Source organism: Pseudopodoces humilis, chromosome 19 (assembly GCF_049639895.1).
Source record: "Pseudopodoces humilis isolate 2021_Gansu_Grassland_sample_001 chromosome 19, ASM4963989v1, whole genome shotgun sequence".
In the NCBI taxonomy this organism is placed as follows: Eukaryota; Metazoa; Chordata; class Aves; order Passeriformes; family Paridae; genus Pseudopodoces; species Pseudopodoces humilis.
Window position 1 is genome coordinate 11,892,648 of NC_142218.1, and position 23,522 is coordinate 11,916,169.

Genomic DNA, 23,522 nt, shown 5'->3' on the forward strand with positions numbered 1-23,522 from the left:
TCATTACTTGAAAAGAAATGTCTGCCTTTCATGGACAGCCCCATCAGGGTCAGCAGAACTTGAGATGCTGATGGAATCAGTATGGATATTCCTGGGAGGATGCTCTCTGCCTGCAGAGATCCTGTAGCCAACATTTGCTGCACTTTGGGAAGTTTGGTGCAGGGCTCTGTTAACTGAGTTGTAAGAGCAGCTGTGTGTTCTATACCACTGCTCCCAAACTGCCCTCAAGGATGGAAGAGGGGGATAAAGGGAACAGTGTGGAGGGAAGGAAGTAACAGAAGCCCAATTCAACTCTCATGGAAGGCTACAGGAATTTTTCCGACGACTTCATGGGAACTGAATTAAATTGTTGGTGAGAAACCATGTTCACAAAACTCCAGACCTCCTCTTCTATTCTACATCTGCACTGGATCTGTTGAATTTATTAGGAATAAAAATCTAGTTTACAACATGTGGAAAATAGAGGGAGGTGAAGGTTATGAGAAAACCCCAACTTATTGATGTGGGGCTGGAGACCTCTTGCAAAATGGACTGTTTCAAATGTGCTAAAAACATGTCCCCCCCTAGCACCCAAAGCCTTCCTGCATTCATAGTCCCTGACTTCATCAGTTTCACAGCATTACTTTTCAATCAGCAAACATCATAAACACAGGAAGGCAGATTTATGGCTGTTTATTAGCCAGCACCATTACTGTATTTACTGTAGTGTGAAAAAGGAAATCGGGGAAAAGTGCTATAAATCTCAGTGGCTGCAACCCAGATGCATTTATTTACTTACTGGATACTTCCCTAGTAGCTTAGCAGATGCCTGCTAGTTTACACTTATATTTTGAGCATATCAGCAGAATGCTCTAGAGGGATGGGTGTTAAAATCCTGCTGGGGTCTGTTGTGGGCACTGCTAGGAAAGAGCTACTGAAATGTGTTCAGTTTAAGCAGCTAAAATAGTTATTGAAGAAACACCAAGGTGTTAACCAATCACTGTGTGTTTAAAGGGAGTATATTTATAAATTTGGAGGTATGTAAATATACCATCTTGCAATAACAACAGGAATATAAACATCTGGCTCTTAAAATAATAGGAATAAAAGCAAAACTCCTGACTTGTTAACATGAGGATTTTCTCTGTTCCAAGAGGAACCACAATCTTCAAATCTTATCTCAAGTCCTGGAGCTGTCATATCCCACTTGTGCTGTGTAGGGGCTGGTATCAGATGGGGAGTTCTATTTCCTGCAGGCCAGACCCAAAGGTTGTACTTCACCATTGGAGATCTCATTGTAATTTATTTCAAAACAGTAAGTTGTCTGCCCCTGGATGACCTATTTCCATCTGCACTCAAAAGAAAAAAAGTTATTTTGGACATGGCTATTTTCTAATGTTCAAAAATGCACAAATACTTCCTTACAGAACTCTTCTGCATTGTTCTCAGTAAACACGTCTTATTTAAAGTTTAAAAAAATGCGACTTTAGCAAATGTTCCGTTGCCTAAGGTTGTTTTTTACACCTTCATTATATAGAAAAATCTAATTAATGACTGTGAATTAAATTGAATGTGTTTAGGCCTCAACTGTCTGAAAGATCTATTTATCAACTTTCCAGTAAAAACACAGTTTATTTTATTCAGTGCAGATTTGTGGTCAGATGCAAAAGCTGGATCTAGATGTGTGGTTGAAGTCCAAATGTACTTTTCCTAAAGGGAAAACATGAATCCATTCAAACCAATTGAAGTATCTTCACTGATGTTTAGTGAACCAGGAATTAAGTTCACCCCAAAACCTAAAGGATTTTTGGCTCTTATTGTTAATGCTGTTTTTAAAATGAGCAGTAAAATGCAAAGAGTACAAATTATAGATGAACAGTTTCAATGAGGCTGTTGATTGCAATGACTGAAATCTAATTAAGCAGTTTAAGATCTAAGTGATATTATTATTAAAGAATTATGTTAACAGAGCATTTGATCAGCCTCATAATTTGTTTCATGTGAGTTATACTTAGGAGATAATGTAATTCCAAGTGACAAAAAGCTCAGTTCTGTTTCTTTCCTCTTTTTTAGGGAAAACTAATATGCTATATTTAAATTGAAATAAATTGACAGAGAGCTCTCAGGGAAACAAAAGCACTATTTTGGCATCTTAACTTTAACTGTGACTTCATATAAATACTAATACTGACTACAGGGTTTGAGATGACATTATATCAAGTACTTTAAAACGGGAACGGAAATGTCTGTAGATGAATATATGCAAATACATGTATATTTTAACACAGATATGCTAATTTGTTATGATGACAAGCTTATTAGCAGTAGCCAGTAAAATGGTTGTGCCACACTACCTTTTGACTGTGAAATCTGTAAACATCCAGTTTTTTATTTAAAGTAATTCAGTGCATTTTCTAAATGAATGGGAATCTATTGGGAAGACATTTATTATTTAATTTGCCAATACAGTTCATAGAAATAGATGAACACATTGGATTGCTTCCTGTGTGATGCAGCTAAGTAGCAATCATGGGGACAGCATGCTAGATAAATATATCCCTTATTTTTGGAAATCAGGTCTGTGCTTGGTGACTCTGGCAGTCAGCCTTGGCCTGGTTGTAACTGATGTTTGTGCTTTTCTCACTCTCCGAATTCCATCAGTCCCATCTCCTGTCAGGTCCCAGCATCTCCTACAGAGTCAAGAGACATTCAGCACATCTGGGCTAATCACACATTACACTTTCTTGTTGTTTGTACACAGATGTTGTCTGCAAGAGATGTCCCAAATTTCACTGTAAATGTATTTTTGTGAGCATCCTTTCCACACTTCAGTGCCTGCTCCCCTTGCCTTGAATGCTGAAGTGCTCCTTTAAAATTTAACCCTGTTTGTGTCCGCAGAATGTGAGTCCTGTCCCTGCCTCACACAGCTCAGAGCACCTTGGTCAGCCCACAAATAGAATAAACAGTTGGAGGAACTGAAAAAGACAAAACAGGAATCATTTTAGATACAACTGGACACGAAGAATTAGCAAAGTACGATATTTTTATGTTGGATTCCTTTGATTTTTTACTCTGTAGCTCTAAGTTTGTTCCTTGGTTACCATGAAAGGAAACCAGGCAGGATTTCAGTCTTAAAATTTCAGTGTCGTATAACTGTGGATTTGTTTGAAACCAACTGTTATATTTCAGTGCACAGCCTGACGAGTACCCTGGGGAAATGGGCACAATTCCAGGGAGACAATCCTGTTTCCAGGTTAAATGTGTTCTTCTGTGGTTGCTGCTGCCTTGACCGTATTTTGGATGAAGGGACCATCTCACAGAATTACCATTTCCCTGTCCACCCCTCACTGCCTCTCTCCCATAGACATGCCAGGGATTGTTGAATCAGCTCCTGTAAATACTCTTGATAAAAACAGCTTGAATTTGGCTGCTGTCTGTGCCCTCCCAGTTTTTGGACATCCAGTAATTTTGATTTAATTGAAATATTATATCAAGGAGTTACTTGTAATAGATGGCCTCTGGCACATATTATTTCTTAAGCTTTCAAACCAAACAGGGCACGGAATGAGGGAGGAAATCATGGGGAATGATATGGGCTTGGACAGAGAAGGACTGAGGGTGACAAACTCTGCAGAGGAAAGAAAAAGTCACGAAACAAAAGGAGACCAAGCAAGTGTGGCTGGATGATTCACTCTTTGCTGGGCTATTGCTTTGTGTGTGTCAGGACTCACAGCAGTAACCAAACCTTTATTCCTAACTCTGCCCCCTGAAATTTTTTGCGCCTTTTCTCATATGGCTCATTCTGTATCATTCCTTAAAGACGATCTCTAATGAGCCAAAATGTGCAGTATTGTTTTGATCCCATTCTTGGTTTTCTTTTCATGTCTGGAAGGATGGAAAATTAATTTTGCTCTTGGTCTGGTTCAAAATCTTCCTCCCACACTGTGGAGCCTGGATGTGGTGTTGGAAGATAGTATGTTCTGGCTACAAGCATCAAAGTGAGATCCAAAGGGCAAGCAGCTTTAAATATTTAACTACTAATAATCTGGTTCATAAAACTGACTGGGTGTTTATGGATGATAGCATTGATACTTTATGCTATTGATATAACAGATGCAGTTAATCCTGTATTTTTAGAATATAAAAATATGCAAAAGTCATTCTTGATAGATAAAAAGAAATAACTCAGCCAAGTGCTTTTAAATGTTGATGTGTCAGCAGCCTTGCTATCTGTCATTAGCATATTTTTCTTTATATCTTAAATTTAATCAATACTTTTCTGAGGTTATGATCAAGTGGCATAAAACATTTTACAAATTCTGATTGCATATGATAGATTTTGTGCTCTCTGATGGCTCTGATCTAATATCAGCTTTAGTAACTACTGACAGACTATGGTTCAAATTAAAGGTGAATGGCCACTTCTGGTGTTTCAAGTTTTAAGCATTAAACTAAACATGCTTTTAAAGAGACTTAATTTTCATTGGCGTGAACTGAGTTCTTCCCAGAAATCAAGCAACCACTGAGGTCCCAACTCAACCTTTTCACTGGGAATCACAAGCATCCCATAAAAATTTTCAGACTTACTGCTTCCGAAACACCTTGAGATACTTAAGCTCAGGTACAATGGAAGAAGAATTGTTTTGTTAGTATGTGAAGTGACATGTTGATAGATAGGTACCTCCTGAGTGGTGGTTTCAAATATTAAATGATGATTACCCAGAGCTCCGAGGCACTGATTCTTTGAAAGGGCTTTCAATTTTGTGGGAGTAGAATGACAGGGGCTGATTGCAGCTGATAAATACTGAGCTACTAATCTGTACATTCTTTGTTCTTGACAAATTGTATAAATTAAGTTCTGAGGAAGAAGGGACCATCCTTAAATCTGAGGGCAATAGAGAGCCTGGTTGAGAGGAACTTGCCCTATGTGCTCCCTGCCTTTCCTTCCCTGAGCAGCTCCCAGTCTCAGGGACACAATCCAACACCCCGTGGGAGAAAACTGGTGTGAATGCACTGTGGATGGAAATTTAGGGAGAAATCCATGTCAGAAAAAACACAGGATGTAATTAGTCAAGGTAAGCAATGTGTAAGAAGGAACTGGAATTACCTTTGTTGATTGCTTCTGCAAACAGCACATGATGTACCCACTCAAAAAAAGGAAGAATAATGAAATGTTTATACTTGCAGAGTCCTAGAGAAATACTGTAACTCTTTCCACCCGTTCTATACCTCTCACTTCAGGTAATGTAATCTTGCAGGTCATGGGGACAGTAGTAGTTTGTACAAGAAAAAGAACAAGCCCCAGTATGACTGTAGTACACCTTGAACTTTTAACTTTTGTTTTTGCAGAAGTGTCAGTTAGCTTCACAATCCCTCTCCATTTTTCTCTCCTCTAAAGGTCAGATACCACTTCTTCATTATGTTCTCTGTCTTTTATGCAAGCAGCATCTGCTTGAAATGTGTCACTCATACATCTGTAGGGTGAAACATCTCTCCGAGGCATCCATCACTCACTTGCAGCCGATACCTGGTCATAAAGGTGACCTATTTCATATTAACAATCCATTTCCTTCCATTGTCAGCACCAGGATATGTTCTACCTTTTCCCTTGTCAGATGTGTAGACTTAGGGGTTGGATTGAATATTCTTTGAAGGTAAAAGGATGATTTTTACATCACTGTATTCTGTCAATTTTATTTTAATGCTGAGGAAAAATCTCCAAACAAATATTGCTTTCTGACAGAGAACACTAGAACACTGTCATACCGAAGCACCACACTTCATATGCAAACTTGGTTAAATTGTTTGCATGGTGCAAAGAGTGTCATATGAATCTCTCAAATTACAAGGTATCATAGCATGTTATTTGAGTTCCTTGTGGGATTTCAGTGCCTTGTGTCTTTTATATTACTTGGAATATGGTGCTGAATTGTGGAAAAATTAATTAAAAATGAATTTTAAGATGAGATATCTCCTGCATGTTACAGAAGTCTGTTATGCAAAAGAAAACAGTATGCATAACCTACCATGTTCCTGACATCTCTTTGAATTGTTGAGCAAAACAGTCTGTGTTCACATTTTAGGAGACACAATAATTCTCCAAAAGTTGCAATCTGTCTTTGGAGAACCCACAGGTTTGTCACTGAATTTCATTATCAATCAAGGCATTTTTGTGGGGAAAAAAAGGTGTCTTGAAGAGAACTATATGTAAGAAAAGGAGGATAATCTCCAGGATCAAGATGCTGCTTCTGTTATGAAGTCTTCAGCAGTTGATCAGATTTAGCTGTGGTGTGCATTAGATTAAAATTTATTTTTATTTTTGAGTTTTAAATTCCTTTTTTCTCCTCTAGTTCCCACTATAGTTTCCTCTCAAAGTAGTTGAGAATAATATTTACTGCTTATTCATTACCTCAGTGATGCAGAAAATCAGTTCATCATAATGTTTGCCTAATTTTGAGCTACCTAGTTTGCTTCTGCTTTATTTGAAATAGATAAACATGCACAAGGTAATTTGGATACATCTCTGTCATGGTAAAATCTGTACTGATTTAATGTGGTTGTCTGGGATGTAATCAGTCTGGTCACTGGCATAATAAATACAGTATTTTTTCCAAAGAGAAGTGGAAATTGAGAATGTCATGTTGCTAGAAGAGAAAAAATATTACCTGAGAAAATCATAGAGAGAAATTCCAGGCTTTGGGAAATACAGTTCCCATTGTTCACCTCTCCTGGTGTAACACTGATCCTGTGTAACATCATTACTCATCTGTGCGCTGCCTTCAGGATTTGTTCCACCACATTCCACTGGACTTCTTGGGGGCTAATCAACCATTCACACTGACTTACCACACCAGAAACCAGCCCTAAGCAGAAGTATGTTTTTTGTTTTCTTGGCAGTCTTTTTGCTGGAAAATCTGAATTAGGAACTTGTGAAGTACCCTTCAGTATTGTTTTGAGGTATAAAAATTCCCATTACTCCCTGCCTCTGACAGTACTGAGACACTCACTGCTGTGTCAGTCCTGAAGGATCTTACTCTGTTCATGATTCCTTTTAGCTCTGACCTCGAGGAGATCTTATGAATCACTTTAAGTTTCATGAATTAATCTTAAAATTACAAAACAATGATAACTGTGGCAAAGGGCAGTACATTTGAGAGACAAAACAAAAGAAAAAGGCTGACAGTGCTGGAAGGAGCAAAGTAACCACAGGAGGGTTTTATCAGGAATCAGAATGTGAATTCTAGCAGTGAGATGCTACCCCTGTCTGAAACAAGAACTATCAACTGTCTGAACATAAAATTCTGGTGGGTTTGTGCCCTTGCCCAAGAGATACTTCATGTTTTTATGGGACAGTTTGGAGAAACAAACACAGCACTGGCCTTATGGGCAAAGATATCCTTTGTGGTGTAAGCCAACAGCATTCCACAGGGAATGGGAGATCAGGTTAATGGGACATAGGGATGAAAACAAAAATTCATCTGATGGTAAACGTAGCACATCTTTGCTATTGCTAGTTCATGTATGCTAGAATATTTTACATTTGCTGTGGGCTACAGGCCTTTCTTCTAAAGCTGAAACTACTGTTAATGTTTCTGAAAATTAAAATGGTACTGATCAATACATGTTTTGTGTTTTAGTGTTTTTCCAGCTATGAGAGCTGTCTAACTGCAATGGTTGGCTGAAGCTCTTTTTTAAAAAAATCTTTAATGGTAAATTAAATCATGATCATTCTTTTAACATATTCATTGAAGAATTAGCACAAATCTAACGAAGTTCTCATCAGCCCTGTGTGTTTTGTACTGATACTTTTAGGCAAACACCATTTACTTCTGCTTAGGCTGATTTGGTTATTAAGAAACCAAAGGGAGTAAGGAATAGTTTCTCACTTGTTCTGTTTGATGTTGCTTGGACTGTGTCTCCCTGCATTGCAGGGGAACTGAGCCTCTGACAGACTCTTTGGTGTTCTGATTCTGGAGCATTATTGGAGATCACTTTATTATCTTAGGCTCTGCACATCACTTCAAAGGCAGTAAATGTTAAGATGGTGTGCAATCATCTGTCAGATCTATCAGATAGGCAATGGATTCACTCTACAAAGCCTTTTAAAATTCTGTAACAATCTTTGAGAACCTTATCTGAATGCCTGTGTGACATGAAGGCACCTTCAGATTCAAACTGGCTCTTACCTTGAAATGCTTCACCTTCCTCCAGCCGAGCTCCCTCTGAGGTCAGAAGCAGTTGAGCTGTCAGTATGTGACTCAGTTTTCTCATTATGGTTTCTAGGTGCATCAGAACCGGGTTTAAACATAGCAAACATCACAGTCTGACAGTTTATAGAGCTACTAATGCACATACTTGCAAAACCTGTGGATCTTTAAGGAGCTGCTTTCAGTGTGTTCCAATACAAACAGATACCTTCTATATTTTTGATGTGGAGAAGCTTAGGGATTGTTGCTCTTCTAATTGTCCATTCACGATATTTATTTATACTTAACTGTAACTGAATTTCCATATTCTAGCAGTGTTTGTAATGAAATGTGGTTTGTATTACTCTGTATCATCCCAGAATGAGACTGAGATATCTGACTGACTAAATAATGTGTGATAAAGGTTATTGCATGAACTTGGTTGTACTTACCATTTGGGGCATTCAGCTGCTGTGAACAGCTAACATGGGATTCTTCAGCATGAGTTCCTCATTTAAACAAAGATCTATCCCAATCCTTCATTATTAGGATTCAAACAAAAAATTTATGTAATTTCATTAATTATCTTTTTCTCCTTTGTTGTGTCTTAGTTTTTTTTATTACCTTTGGGAAAATCTCCAAAGTGCTCGGATCGAGAATTTGCTGTCTCAGCTGTCTTTGCCTTTCCTGGTGCTTTGTGCTGTGAATAGGGTCATGTGAAATTTTGCTGTGATACAATTGTCCTTTTTTGAGAACTGTTCCTCCTCAACTTGCTTCCCCTGCATCTTCAATCTGAACACTATCAAACATGCACTAAAAGCGAAGCAGGATTCCTTTATTTAGCTAGAATTTCAGGCTGGAACATTCATAGTACTTTTCCAGAAATCTGCAAAACTATTCCTTCAAGTTCCTAATTCTGAAGAATTTAAGCAGGAACTCAGTCTTCAAAGCCCAGATATGACTCAGCCATTGTGTAATTGTTTTCTATAGTAGTAGAGAAACTGATGTTCAATGATGCCCAGCTTCAGTTACTGCACAAATACTGCTGCTGACTGAAGAGAAAAACTTCTCTTGTAGCAGCTAAAAGTTTGAAGTTTATTATAATGTGAAGGGACAGCATATCAGATAAAACTAACAATTGATTATAATGCTAAGATAGGAAGTGTACTGTTATATTGTCATGGCTATGGCCATCTAGTCCAATCCATACCTCTGGCAGTGGGCAGTTCTACATGAAAAAGTTTCAAGGAAACCCTACAGCAGACAATCCTGGAATTATTATATGCTCAAAAGGGGCCATCTGTCCTAACCTCAGACATGGAGAGGCTATCTTATACCCTCAAGCAGGAAGTTTTTATCTGTGATTTTTCCCTCTGTAGAAAGATTTATGTACAAGCTTTTCAACTTGATCTCGCTCCCTCAGTTTTTCTAAGGTATTGAAGAGGTGTGAACACCGTATGTGATCTGCAGAGAGTGTCAGTAGGAAATGAGAAATGGTAAAAACTCCTGAAAACAGCAGTGTATGTTTGAAGTTTGACTCCTGTCTTACTTGCTTATTGCAGACTGAAGAACCAGATGATACATGTCAGAAAAACTAAGACCCTCATCACTTTACAACAAGAAATATTGCTGATTTCCCTCTGAGTGTTTAAGAAGCTATTGCAAAATATGTCCAACATTGGCTGCTCCTGTAAAAGTCTGGGCACTATCCAGGAGCAGACTTAGCAGTGTCAGCATGGTAAGAGACAGTCTTATCTCCAGGAAGTTTAGAAATGAGGAATCCTAGAAATCTCATGAGGTAAGCCAATTTCTGAGAAACTAGATACACTAGCAAAAATGAAGATGTTCAGACGAGTTGTATAAGCTTTTAGTCAGTTGCTAAATTCCGATTATTCATTTCCAAATTTTTGGAGAGTCACATAAACCCGTGCCTGTTGCTAAAAGTGCGACCGCTGTCTTGCCTGTAAGACAAGAGGAAGTAGCAGATACTCCATGAGGGCAAAAAGGCAAAAACACAAGAAAGTCTGTAAACCACAGAAGTGATCATATGGGCTTTTAGTGACATAGATCATCAGCTGTCTTAGAACTGCTAGACTCGGCTTGCTTTCCAATTCTTCCTTGCAGCTGGTGGGAATTTGGACAGCTGAGGATCTAGACAGGGACTGGGGCAGAAAAGCTGTGCAGCCTTTTAGCATTGTGGGTTTGTTTTGCAGTCCAGCACTGCCCGGTGATTGCGGCCTGTGGTGCTGAGGGATGTGAACGTCCCTGTAAACATCAAACACATGCACTTGTGTGGCCTTTGGGTGGAAAGCATTCAACCCTCCTTTATTGGCTGTGTCTTTAAAAAGGTGCCTTTTGAGGCATCTTTGAGTAAAGGACAATTTGATTCTCTCACTCACCTTCAAAAATTAACTGATTCCTCAGAAATGGGGAAGCTCCCCCTACCTTCTTGCTTATAGATAGGGACTGTTTTCTTGAGGGATCAGATGTCTAGAAGCTTTCTCAACGTGCATGAAACAACTTATGACAGAATAGCAAGCTGCCCTGTGCCATCACGGCAGCTGGCAGTGAGTCATTGCTTCTGGCCCTGTAATGCAGACCTTGCGTGTCTGGGAAATAATGCCCAGCCAAGTGTGATTGCAGCCTATTATTAAGGCTTTATTTGTGAAATTGGTATAGCTGAGGTCAAACATCTTTCACTCTATTTTCACATAGTGCTTTTAGACAGCTTTCAATAATGATTCCATTATACCCCTACTATGAAGATATTTTATCTCTTATACAAATCGCTGGTTAATTACAGAGTTGTTTTTCACATCTGATTTGGCTTTTGAGTAAGACAGTATGACATGGAGCCAGAGGCAACACTGACTGCAGAAAAAATGGTGTTTCAGCTTTAAACTTAGTGAGTACAAGAATTTCTGAAATAGATGAATGCAGCTGAGATTTACTACTTTAGGTAGTGAAATGCATTGTCTAGAAAGTGAAATTGTTTAGAAACAGTGGTTTACCTGCAGGTCTCCAGGTGATGTGTTGTTGGCTTCCTTAAAATGTTTTAGATCCACTTTGTGTGGTAAGGAGGTAGAAAATTATTTTACTTGTAATGTCAACCACTTCAGAACTGTTCTTTGATTTATGGGCCTTGTAATATCTTGACATAATGAATGAGAAACCTCAAACCTGGGAGCTGGCACTGAGCAAGGGAGGATGAGGTGGTGTCCTTACTTGGAGTGGTTTCTTAAGGTCAAGGACAGAGATCTGGGAACAGGGATATTGTAAACTATCCTGGATTACTGTCAGAGATACTTGCTCCAGATGTTCTTATTTCTGTTGACTGTAGAAGGAATCTGCACAGTGGGTGCTGACGTTTAGATGGGACTAGTTAAGAGAAATTCCCTTATTCCCTGTTGAAAGACCACAGTACCTTGTGTAGCTGCATTTCAGTCCCAGAGAAAATCCAATAAGCCAGTAAGAATATTTATGTGAGTTGAATCTCTAGGATTAAGTCCTGAATTTCTGTTGAGTCTGAATTCTTACTCTTCCAAAAATGTTGCTATGTCTTTTTCCTTAAAGGAGCTGGACAGTTGTAGCAAGGTACTGGCAAACATTTTAGAAGAGCATGCTATGATAGTAACCTCATACAGAAGTACGACTTCCAGCACTAACCAACATCACCTGCCAGAGAAAACTTGGCAAGTCCTCTAATTTGGTCAGTGAATGTTGCTAAGGGGGATATTGATTTGAAATACTCATAGCTCAGCAAAAAGCACTCTTGATCCCTCAGCTGTGGACTCTGGAAGGGAAGTATTCAAATAAATAAACTCAGCATTTTGTATTTAAAACAAAAGGAAAGGACTCAGAAGGTCTCTTCTTACAGTGCTGGTAATTCTCAGATTTACTTTTTCACATCTCATTGCTTAGGTAGTAGTTTTTGTCAAAGTACCAAGATGACTTTTACATCACTGAAACTCTGGTCTTTATCTGTTTTATACTGTTATGAATGATGAAAGAATCAAGTTCTCAGTATTTTCCAGGGGAAGTTGGCAGTGGTATCAATTCAGGTGCCCTGTGATATCTGTGAAGAAAGGTTTGCAATTTTGTTGTGAAAATTAATGAAGGAGGCAATCTAAATTCTTACCTCTGCATAAAAATACCCACAAAAAAAACCCCAAAGAAACCAACCAACCAAAACCAGCAAACAACAACAACAAAAATTAAATCCTGTTGTCTAAGTTATACCTCTTATGCAGAAAAGCATGACTTGCCAAAAACTGTGACCTTATGATGTCCTAAAACCCTTTGCCAATTGCAATTAAATAAAATAAACCTCAAACAGAGGGGGAAAAAAACTTCTTAAAGACTAAACTCCAGAACACATTGTTCAAGGAAACGTATTTCCTTCCATACTAAAGGTCTCAGTCACCACCATTCTTAAGGTTTTTTTTAACTTTTCAATGTCTTTGCACCCACAGAATTATTTTGCACTAATGTAACAATATGTAAGTTTTTGTTCCAAAAATCCTGGGCCCAACTCCAGTTTCATCATGTGAACTTGAAAAAGCCAACATGCTTTGGAGTTACAAAAATAATACTGGATTATTTATTTATATAGCACCCATAAATTTACAGGTTGCTTTACACTCCAGAAATAAATTCTAGTCCCTGGAAGGGTAGTGCCACAATGAATTCTGGCTGGTAGGTTTAAATAAAAAAGAAGAAAAACTCTAATAAATTCTCATAATTAAAAAAGAAATTTAAAAAAATCTCATTACCAATCTCTGATTTTAAGTATTTCTGCAGTGAATTAATTTAATTTCTAGCCTAAATAAAAGGCAGAGAATAATTGCCCCAATACCTCCTAAAAAAAGCATTAAACTCGCACCCTGGAAGCAGAGAACTGAACCATCTGTTGCTGGGTTGTTGAATCCATGTCAAACTCGGCAGCATGTGAGAGTGACGTACAGTGCAGCGTACGGAACAGGGCATTTATTTTTGGTGACATCTGGATGATTTTTATCTGCTACAAAAACAAGGATTTTGGGGACAACAAACTCGAAATCATATGCACTTATCTCTACAAAACCACCATGGTTTGATCCTCTGGTTACATTTTTCTCTTCAAAAGCCCCACTCTGATGAGGGAGAAAGTTCTAAGAGGATATGGAATTTTTTACTTCCTTGATTCTTATTTCTCTTGCTAATTTCGTTAATGAGTTTAATAAGGTGACAAGCTCCACACATCTTTTCCTAGGCTGACTAATTTACTTTGGATTCATCAACTTGTCCCTGATACCCATGCTCAGTGTTCCTGCTGACTGACATGGAACAGGTTTACACTTTATGGTTAGAACTCAAATACAAGAAATAAAAGCAAAAAGAAGCCCAGCTGGATGAAATTTTGGAGACTTGCTACTGCAGCATATCATGGTCATATTTAATCTTCTTAAAATTGACACCTGCTAAAAATTTACTGTTCTGAGGGGATTGATGGTATTTCTGTGCTGACTTTATTGGTGTGACAGTGACAAAATTCCAGGGATTTCATTGGAGAAATCTGTAATAAAAGTTTCTTTTACGTTTAAAATTGTATTTGGAGGTGGCTGAGGGTTGTGTGCTTTTGTTCTTTCTTTTCACAGTGGCATAATTACTGGTCATAGTCCATGTGAGAAATCAATGCAAGCACCTGCAGGCAAAGGAAGTGGCTTCCATACTCTGTATGGGAGATCTCAGAATAGCTCCTTTACTGTTATTCATCTGTCACTTCACTTAGGTTTGAATTTACAGAAAAGTGAGAGACATCTGGTTCTTACTTTGAAATCTCCATGGGAAACACAATAGCAATAATTTCACTGAAGGAGGCTGTCTAGCAGTTAGTAATGATGGGACTATTTTGGGTTTACTTAACTGTACAGTGGGTGCTTTTCTTCTGCAGGTAGTGCTGTCTCAGATTTTGGTGTACATTTCTTATCCTGTCCAGACTTGTTTTAAGTCCTGATTGAATAAATAAACCAAAAAGCCCAAAGCACTCTGGTTTTTGCACTTCAGTCAGGTTGCTTATGGACCTCAGTTAAGGACAGTAAAGGTACAAGTCAAATGCTTTTTTTCATTAGGACCTGATTTTAGTTGTGGTCTCATGTGATTCTGCTGAAACAAGGAGGGAATTCTTTGTGAAGGAGTGAGTTGAAACCAGTTCTTCAGTCTCAGTCTGATATTTATGCCGGAAACACAGTTTCGTCCCCCCTTCCCTCTGCAAAAGACTTCAGGGTTTTGCCTGAATAAAAAAAAATGAGTCAGGAGCCTTGGGAATTGGTCCAATGGAATGACTGTGACTGACATTTGACGGTCAGTCTGACCTTTACCAGTTCTTCATGTTATTGCCATTAAATGGTTGCTCACAAGGCTCTGAACAGGGCCAATCTCAAATCCTCTTCACTCTGAATCATTCTTTATTCTCTTCTTGGAAATGTTCCTTCTTTGCTTTGTTTATATCTGGTATTTAGTTCTTGTATGAAAATAATGATGATAAAAATCATACGATTCAGGGTTAAAACATTGTGTCAGACAAATTAGGTTCTGAATGGTTAGTAGGAAGAAGTAGTACTTCCTTGTGGTGCTGTCCTAGGCTATTAAATACTGAGAGAATGATGGGCTTTGGATGGCTGATCTGTCTTGTCTTATTCTGCATTCTCTGGACAGCAGAAATCATAATGAAGAAATTATTCAGTTTTCAAAGCTTGTTTTAAATAGACATTGGCATCAATAATGAATCTTGTTGCTCGTGTGCTTACTAATTGTATTTAGGAACTTGCTAACTTAGATTGTGTGTGGTTTTAGGAGTGGCAAACTGTTAGATTTAAAATCCACTGGACTTTACACGGAGATGGCTCTTTGATCAAACTGGTCAGGTATCCTGGAAGCACATCACTACATTAAAACAGGTTTGGTTTAGGAGCTACATGCTATTAGTGCTCCTGCTACAGAAGATGTGGAGACCCTAAGGTCTGTTAATGACAAAGAAATAAGAAAAAAACCCCATAGCAATAATGGTTTAATATGCAGAAGATGTAGGCTCATTGTCACAGCAGACATGCCAGGGTCTGGCTTGCCATTTTTGGTCACTTATTTGATGTGTTCTTGAACAATGTGGTGATGGATATGTAAACATTAGACATCCTCTACATACCTATTCTCTATTCAGTGGGAGGTCTCATATTGGCTCTATTTTTTGTTGAGCTTCTTAAAGCTAATGATAATTCCTCCAGCAATGTGTAAAAATAAGTGAAATTATATTTCGGTATGGAGCTGACATCTCTGGATGCCAAAACAGTTATTGTTTTGTGTGAGGAATCAGAGTGTGCCAAAAATTCTTTCTCTTCTCTTTTATTCTGTTATTAAAGCTCATTGAAAGCTAAAAAAAGTAGAATGTCATGTCAAGAAGAATAATTGTTAATTTTGGATTTAAAAACGTCAACAGATCAGTGTCACATTGCAAAAGGAAAAACTACCTCTTCATCAAAATGATATCTGTTGGGGAAAACTTTGCAGAGGAACTCCTCTAAATATATGGAACTGAATCTTGCTTCTCAGAGCTGTCCAGTGTAGTTTGCACTTTCCATCCACCCATCCAAAGAAACCCATGGGCGGAACAAAATTCTGGGATACCCAGTGCTAGGTACTGTGCAGGAAGCAGCTCTGTCTCCCAGCATTTGTAACCTCAAAAACAAGGAGAAAAAACAGGCTGGGAAGACAGAGCTGTGTGTTTCACCACCAAAAAAGCTCTTGTGAGTCATGAAGTCAGGCCAAGTACAGTGAGGGTAGGAATGGGGAGAGCTGAGTCAGAGCTGCAGGGGTAGGGCTCCAGTGCTTTGCCCATCGAGCTCCAATGGATTTGTTTGTGCTGCTGCCTCCCCACCACCATAGTGCCCTTTGTACTCATGGAAGTGCCAGACTGGCCCCAGGGGTGTTTCCGTGGGATCTGTGCCTGACTCTCCAGGAGGGACGAGAGGATGGAGGCTCTCCAGCCAGCAAGGACCACAATAAAAAGTACCTGATCCTCAGGAACAGTTGAATTCTCAACAGTGTTTAAGGTGTAAATGTAAAGAAAGAATTTAATAGAGAGCAATGGGAGGTATATTAGAGTTTTTTAAGTATTTCCTTTAGAACATGAACACTGTTCTGAGCAAATTATTCTGAGCCATTGCTACTCGCAGTTCTTCCTGTGTTTCTTTTCTCCAACTCCTACTCTTTATTTTGTTAGAAAAGTAGAAGTTAAGGCCATTGTGTTCTTCAAAACGAGTCAATTCTGCCATCTCCAACAGAGTTCAGTTTGAGTTTAGCTTCTGACTAAGATGAAGTACAATTAAAATGGGGAAAGTGGCACAGTGCTTAGTACTGTGTCTGCTAATTGCTGCTGTACTTTCATTTCTTGTGACAGCTCTCCATGATGCATTATCACTCTGGTGGGTTCCCCCCACCTTTAGCAGCTTTTCCTTAGATTAATTTCTGAGTGTTGCTGCACATTGGTGTACTGAGCACTCGGAACAATTTGCAACTATTAATTCTGGTCCTGAGTTTGCTACTATTAAAGTTCATATTTGATCTTCTGCCTCTTGTAATCACAGGAGGAGATGTGGCTTCATTGCTGCTTTCATGTTCCCCATATCCCCCTCTCCTGTCTCTCCTCATGCCCTTCAAACAGATTGTTCCAGCCTGAGTGAATTGCAGAGTAAGAGGTAGGAGGGACGGCATGGAGGTAAAACACAAGGAGAAAAGACTAAGAAAGCAAAGCTAAATATTAATTACTTCCATTGTGATTGGCATAATTTGTCACTGTTGCATTTCTTGTCTGCTCTTAGAAAATTTTGCAACCCCAAAGTTGTCCCCAGACTTTCATCATTTAAAATCAGTGTTGGAATTCTGAAATGTAAATCCAAAATGAAAATGTGTCAAAGTTCAGAATATTCAAATGTGTGAGGACAGTGTAATCTGATTTTATATCTTTATTATGCTCTTTATTATTTCATTACTATTAGAGCAAGGAGAGCTTATAGGTGTGCTGTGCTCCTGTGGAGTAAAACCAGTTCTTGCCATTGGGATTTAATTAACCTTCAGAAATAAAACAGACAAAATGGGTAAAATGGAGAGATTAGAGATTATGAAGATAATAGTGATTAATTCTTTAGATCAGCTAGGAAATCTGAAACTAGATTGTTTGAATCTTATTCTAGTATCTCGGAAACTTTTTTCTCTACTTACATCTCAGATTTTGTGTCAACCTTCTCTACTTCTGCTGTCTTCTGAGTTAAAGAGTCAAATAATCAGATGACAGTCTTGAAAATTTATCCTTTTTGAAATTTATGGCAAAAGTTGCATTAGCTCCAGGAATTAACTCTTTTTTTCTGTGAAGAGCAGTAATCTCAGGATTTGGTTAAGAGAAAAATGTTGCTGAATGAGCCATGAGCTGCAAGATCCCCTCATGCCATGGGCAGGATCAGCTGCAGAACCAAAGGGTCTATCCCTCATTTTAGGAAGAAATACCAGACAAAATTCTGGTGTGTCTCTGCTGATTTTTGTGCTTAAATTTCATTCTCCATTAACGATTCATTTGGTAAAGCTCTCTGCCCACAGAAGTGCCTGAATCAAACAGTTATTCCTACACAGATCACAAATTGAAAATGGGAGAAGCAGGCATTCTGTCAATGGTTAAATGACTAATTTGACAGTAGGCCATTCTTCCAAGAGTAAAATGCTCCCAGAGACATGAGTGGGCTCAAAGGGAGGCTGAGGCCATACACGATGGCAAGAGCTACACATGGTTCTCACATAAATATATTCTTTATAGTTACTCTTAATACTTCATTGATTGATAGGTCATAAACTTCCAACACTAAAAGTGCAGAGATTAGGAAACAAAAGGGATTTCAGAAATGGGATGGAAGCCAGGGAAGTTTTCCAGTTGTACAGATTTGTATTTCTCTTTGTAGTTCAGACTCTTGAGCTTGCCAGGTTAGTGAATAAGAATATGTAGTCCTTGTCTAGAAAATATCTTGATAATATGTATAAAGAGCAGGCATGGAAAGCTAATGCAGCTCCATATTCACATGTCCCTCTGCTGATGACAGAAGAAGGGCTGGGCTAACACAAACACATGGTGTTAGGAGTTCCAGTGACATGATCCTCTTCCAAAAGGAAATTCAAGACACACATTCTATCTGTTTTTATATGTATCTGACATATCAGTCATACACTGCTTGTAGGCAAGGATTAGAATGCAGAAGTGAGTGGCTGTGCTGCCCCCACTGTTTCTGAACCATGGAAACATGGGATTTCCAGGGCCAAAATTCAGATACAGAACTTGTATTCCATTTAGGAACCCACATAAACATCCAGATTTTTAAAAGAGTGCATGCCAGTAAACTCTGACTTTATAACATGAAACATGATAACATATGAATAACATAATGCATAACATTTTTGATGTAATAACATGAAACATTTTTGGAAATTTGGCTTTCCCGGCAGGTCTTTGAAAGAGAACCGATCCCTTTTGAAAGACGGGTCCATGAACATTCCTTAGAAAAAGCCTTTTGCACACACGACCGATCAAATACATAACAACACCAAGGTTTGTTTTACGCTTCGTTTTTTTCGCCTGGAGAAGGGAGCTGCTCCCTGCGGAGGCCGCTGCCCACGCGGGGGCGCCCCGAGCCCCGCACGCCCCGAGCCCCCAGCCCCGATCCCGGCCGGGCCGGGGCTCCTGGCTCTGTCTGGAGCTGGGACACCGGGATGGATGTCAGCTCCCTCACCCTGCCCAGCTGCATCGCGCTTTCCCCGCCTTTAACTCGCCTGCGGCTTCTCTCTCCGCCAACTGGCAGTTTAAAAAGTACTTCGTACATATCGGCTCTTTCCCGAGATGGATTAATCTTTGGTATCCAAGCAGCCTGAATCCTCGCCTGTTTTTTTCAGCCCTGTGTCTCCTGATTATGTCTTCTCGTATCTGCTAGTTGTAGGATTGTTTTCTTCCCCTTTTTGCATCTCTTTTGGCTCACCAAACATCTTTCAGCAGAATCACAGTGTTTGTGCCGGTTTTGCACTCGGAAACTCCTGTCTGCTCAGAAACTCACATCCAGAAAGTTTTCTCTCTCTCATGCTTCTTCCTATATGTTGTTTCCATCCTCTCTGGTGAGAGTATCCCTTTGTTTTGTTGATGTCAATGGACGTATGGGTAATGCCACAGAATTTATCAAAATATTTCACATGAAGTTAAAAAAAGGGCAGGAACAGTGATAGCTGATGAGTATAAGCTGGACCTTACATGGTTTGCAGGTGTATTGCTCAGGTAGACCCACAAATAAATACAGCCAAGCTTCCTAGAACTTTGTGTTGGTTAAAAAGTGCTCCAAATTCTTCATGTTATGATGTAGGCTGTTGGGTTTTAATTTCTTTTTCCAAGGTCCTTCCTTTCAGATCTAATTCTTCCTTTATGAAAGCACAAGGCTTGGTTCTTAGTTCCATATGTCTTTATAAGCCCACACCCTGAACACAAAATACTGTTGAAGATCACTCCCTTGTCTTATCCTGCCAAAAACAAACTTTAAAGAGGTTTGGGATATGGATGTTCTTTTGTCCTGCTCAGCAGACCCCTGACTGGGATAATATCCTTAGGGTTATGAAGTATTATTGAAAGGAAGCACAAGAACACTGTGCTCTAGTTCTGCATGTGGCTTTAATTATAGATTCTCCTGAATCCTTTTCATACCTGTTCTTAATTTTTTTTTATTGAAATTTCTTCCACTCTGTAATGATCCTCTTCGAATGAGTTTTAAAAATGCTATATAGAAACTAACTATACAAAATTAAGGAATACTGATACTACCTTTCATGTTCTTGTTTCTAATTCAGCCTGGCAAGCTGTGCAGAATAGCTTGAAGAACTGGGGCCTCTTCCTCATGAATGCACCTATAAATTAAAAGCAAAGGAGTTTGAGCTGCTTTTCATTATCTTATATCCAATGGCTGAATTTACACACCAAACAAAACAGTATCATCATCTTACAAAATAGTGTTTGGGGAAAACATGTGTTTCAGAATTAAGTGTTTTTTTGGTCCTCAGTAATAGCAGTACTTCATTTATTTTAGATAAATATTTATACAAGCATGCTGTATATATACTGTATACCAAGAAAGCCCAGGGTCTGAGGCTCTTCAGCAAAGAATCTCTCATTTTCTATGATGATTTTTTTTTTCCTGAGCTGTTTTATAAGTATTAACCACTGAGGGAGTTAGGAACCTAAAAAGAAAATATTTTTGAATACTGGAAGGAGATCAGTTTCCTTTCCCTAGACATGATGTTACTCAGTGCAAACTACAGCCTTAAGTAAAAACAAAGTGTGCATTGAGAAATTCACTGTAGAACAGCTGCATTTCTGAAATGTTGTAGGAAGGGAAAGTTTCACCCCTGGACTCCCTTCAGGTGTCTCAGAAGTTTCTGGTGCCCTGGTGCTAAAAGGATATTAGAAAAATTCTGCTTAAAAACTGGCTGCCAGAAAAGTCTTACTTTTAGGAAAGCACACCCTCCCCAAACCCCCTTAAATTTTTAAGTACTCTTTAAAAAGTCAAGGGATAGATCTGAAGATGAGGTGGGAACTCTGCTGTCCTAGAAGCTGGCCTGTGTCAGGAAAAAATCACTGTATCTGATTTGGTTTTATATCTTTTTAATGGTGGGACTCCATTAAAAGAGCCCAATTCATTGTTCATAACAGTGATTACTGCTATATTCCAATCTACATTTTCCCAAACTTCCCATGTGCCTTCAGTGCCTGCTTTTACAGGCATTTAATATGTTGGGTGCAGGGGCCAGATATTTTAGGACAAAGAGGGGTAGTTTCAAAAGAGTCAGAAGAAGTTATGCCTCCAGCTGAAACTGGAGTGGGTTACACAGTAAACTGGTATTTTCAATGTCAGTTTTGAATGGGATAACTTGTCCAAAATTATATAGGAAACTGAGGCTAGAAACTGAGGAATAATTTATTATGGCTTTAATGATGTTGTAGTAACTTTTATCAACTCCCCCCTAAGTCTCTAACATTACAGTCCCTCACCTGGCTATTTCAGCATTATTGAGGAGCTTATTCTTAGTCCTGTTCCTGGAACTGAACTTGTCTGCAGAGGTAAAATGGCTTGCTAAATAAATCAAATTCAAAAGTGTTCCTGTCACCAACCAATTCAAGTGCAATGCAGGAAAAAATAAAATGAAGTTCTAAAACTTATTTTGTACTCATTAGAGGAATTTTCATTTGATACAAAGTCATTACACAGTCCTGTGGCAGACTGGGAGAAATGAGTACATGCAAAATGGCCTAAAACATCCACTGTAAAACTGTTAAACTAAGGGAATTGTGTAAAATTTGATTTTTGTACTTGGCTGGGCTTACACGTACTTTTTTCAGTTTTGATTTGAGTTGTGGTTTTAACTCTGTTTAGAACTGGGCCAGAACCACAACCGTGGATCCAAATACCCACAAGTCCTGGCCCAGATCTGAATTTTTCATGTTGAGTTCTTTTCTAATTCACAAGAACCCCCAAATTCTGGGCAAAATTCTATCAAAACCACAAACTCCCCTGGTTGGAGTGCCAAGCCATAGTTCAGCCCAAGTTTGTTTGAAAATTACTAAAAACTGGTCACAGATTCTGTTGAATGTGATCCAAAATTGAATCATAGTATTTAGAAACTTCAGCAAGCTGAGGTAGAACTCAGTGGTTGCAGTAAAACCAAAGCTGAGAGAGTATTGTGAGGTCTTAATTTCTTTTTGTGGACATTTCTTGCAGTTCAGCAAACCCATCCTGAGAACTGCACTGGTTCAGGGGAACTGGTGGTTCAGAGAACTCGTGTGCTTGAGAGTAATTCTTAAAGAACTGAAAGCAATGATGGAAATGTGTTAGTTTCCTCTCTTATGCTTTTTACATTTTTAGTGGAGTTGCTCTTGTTCTGTTCTGCCTTCTGCACAATTAAAATAAAAGCCTTTGAAGTGTCTGAATTTGCATATTTTATTTTTTTCCAGAGACTTTGTCACAGCCTCTTATGGAAGTGATAGCATTAAACTGGAGCAGCACAATGAATTCCAGGAAGCGAGTAATCTTCATTAAGCTTGTTTATTTGCAGGAGCTCCATTAAATTAAGAATGCTTATCAGCCTATGTCTGCACTGATGAAACCAGTTCTGCTGTTTGCCTTGAGGGATTGGTTCCCTACCTGACACCTTGGGGTCCTGGATTTTAATCCTGCAAAATGTAGATCATTAGTTTAAAACTGACATTTAATCTATCGTACAAGATCAATCTTTATATTAACTTTTACATATTCTCCATTTTAAAGATTAAGAAATAGGGTTACAATGCAGTTCATGACTTAAAACAGGTGAAAAACTTGGTTTTAAGATTTTTCTGTTGTGGTAAGGGCAGGTGTAGTTTTGGGCTGATCCAGTCTGCTGGCACATTCTCGTAAAATCAGAAGCAAAAGAGAGAGATGACTCAGTTCTGAATGGAACAAATGGCAGAATTCCAGTCTAATACCTTGAAAAGAAACTCATAAAACATGAAATAAAATTTAATTTCCCCCTATGTGTATTTAATGATGACCATAAGTCAGTGGTGAGATTCTTCTCCATTTAGGTAGAAATTTACACTTTTTTGAAATGCCAATGAAAATAATTTTGATGTGTTTGAATTCTTCTGCACTGCAACGTAAATATTTGGAAATGTTCACCCCTCTGAAAAGGTAATTGTTGTGGTGATTTGGATACATTATCTGCCACAGATAGGAGGCCTCCAAAAAAAAGCACTCCTCCTAAAGACATTTGTGTTTTCACATAATTAACCCAATGGCATTTGGTTCCAGCAAAGACATTCTGCTACATAATGACAAGAAAAATGAGATATTAGTGAAGAGCTGGGAAGAGATGAATACACATCTGCTTGTATTTGCTTTCCTGGCATGACCCACCAGGTTGCTCTTTAGGACTAAAATTAAAAATGTAGAGAATTGAAGATTTTAATGAAAAAACCAAACCAACAAATGCTCATCTCCTTCTAATTGAAAATGTAGAGAGACATAATGGAGAGAAGCTGAACTTGTAAATGCTTTGGGTTTGTATTTCTATTGCAGGAGCTCTGTGTGTGCTCTTGTGTGTATGTATCAATTATAAATATATATCTGCTTTTGCAGTGACAGACTATTTTAAGGTGGCTCAAACAGTTATTGGTACCAAACTGCTTGATAATGAATGTCTGGGAAACTGTGATGACAGATCAAAGGATCAGCATTTTAGGTTTCCATTCCTGGTGTATCTCGTTTAGATTGA

General features: G+C 38.6%; 1 long non-coding RNA gene across 2 annotated transcripts in view; it reads left to right on the forward strand.

Annotated features, from left to right (window-relative positions):
* The window catches only part of LOC148182827 (uncharacterized), a 42,779-nt gene extending 19,621 nt beyond the window's left edge, over window positions 1-23,158 (forward strand). The window contains exons 3-4 of one of the 2 annotated variants that reach the window (XR_015774160.1): window positions 18,687-18,789; window positions 22,225-23,158. This is a non-coding gene — a long non-coding RNA (uncharacterized LOC148182827). Of the gene's footprint in view, window positions 1-18,686; window positions 18,790-20,066; window positions 22,059-22,224 lie in introns of those variants that run through there. The other variant, XR_015774159.1, reaches the window with a different exon arrangement.
* Window positions 23,159-23,522: the final 364 nt, after the last annotated feature.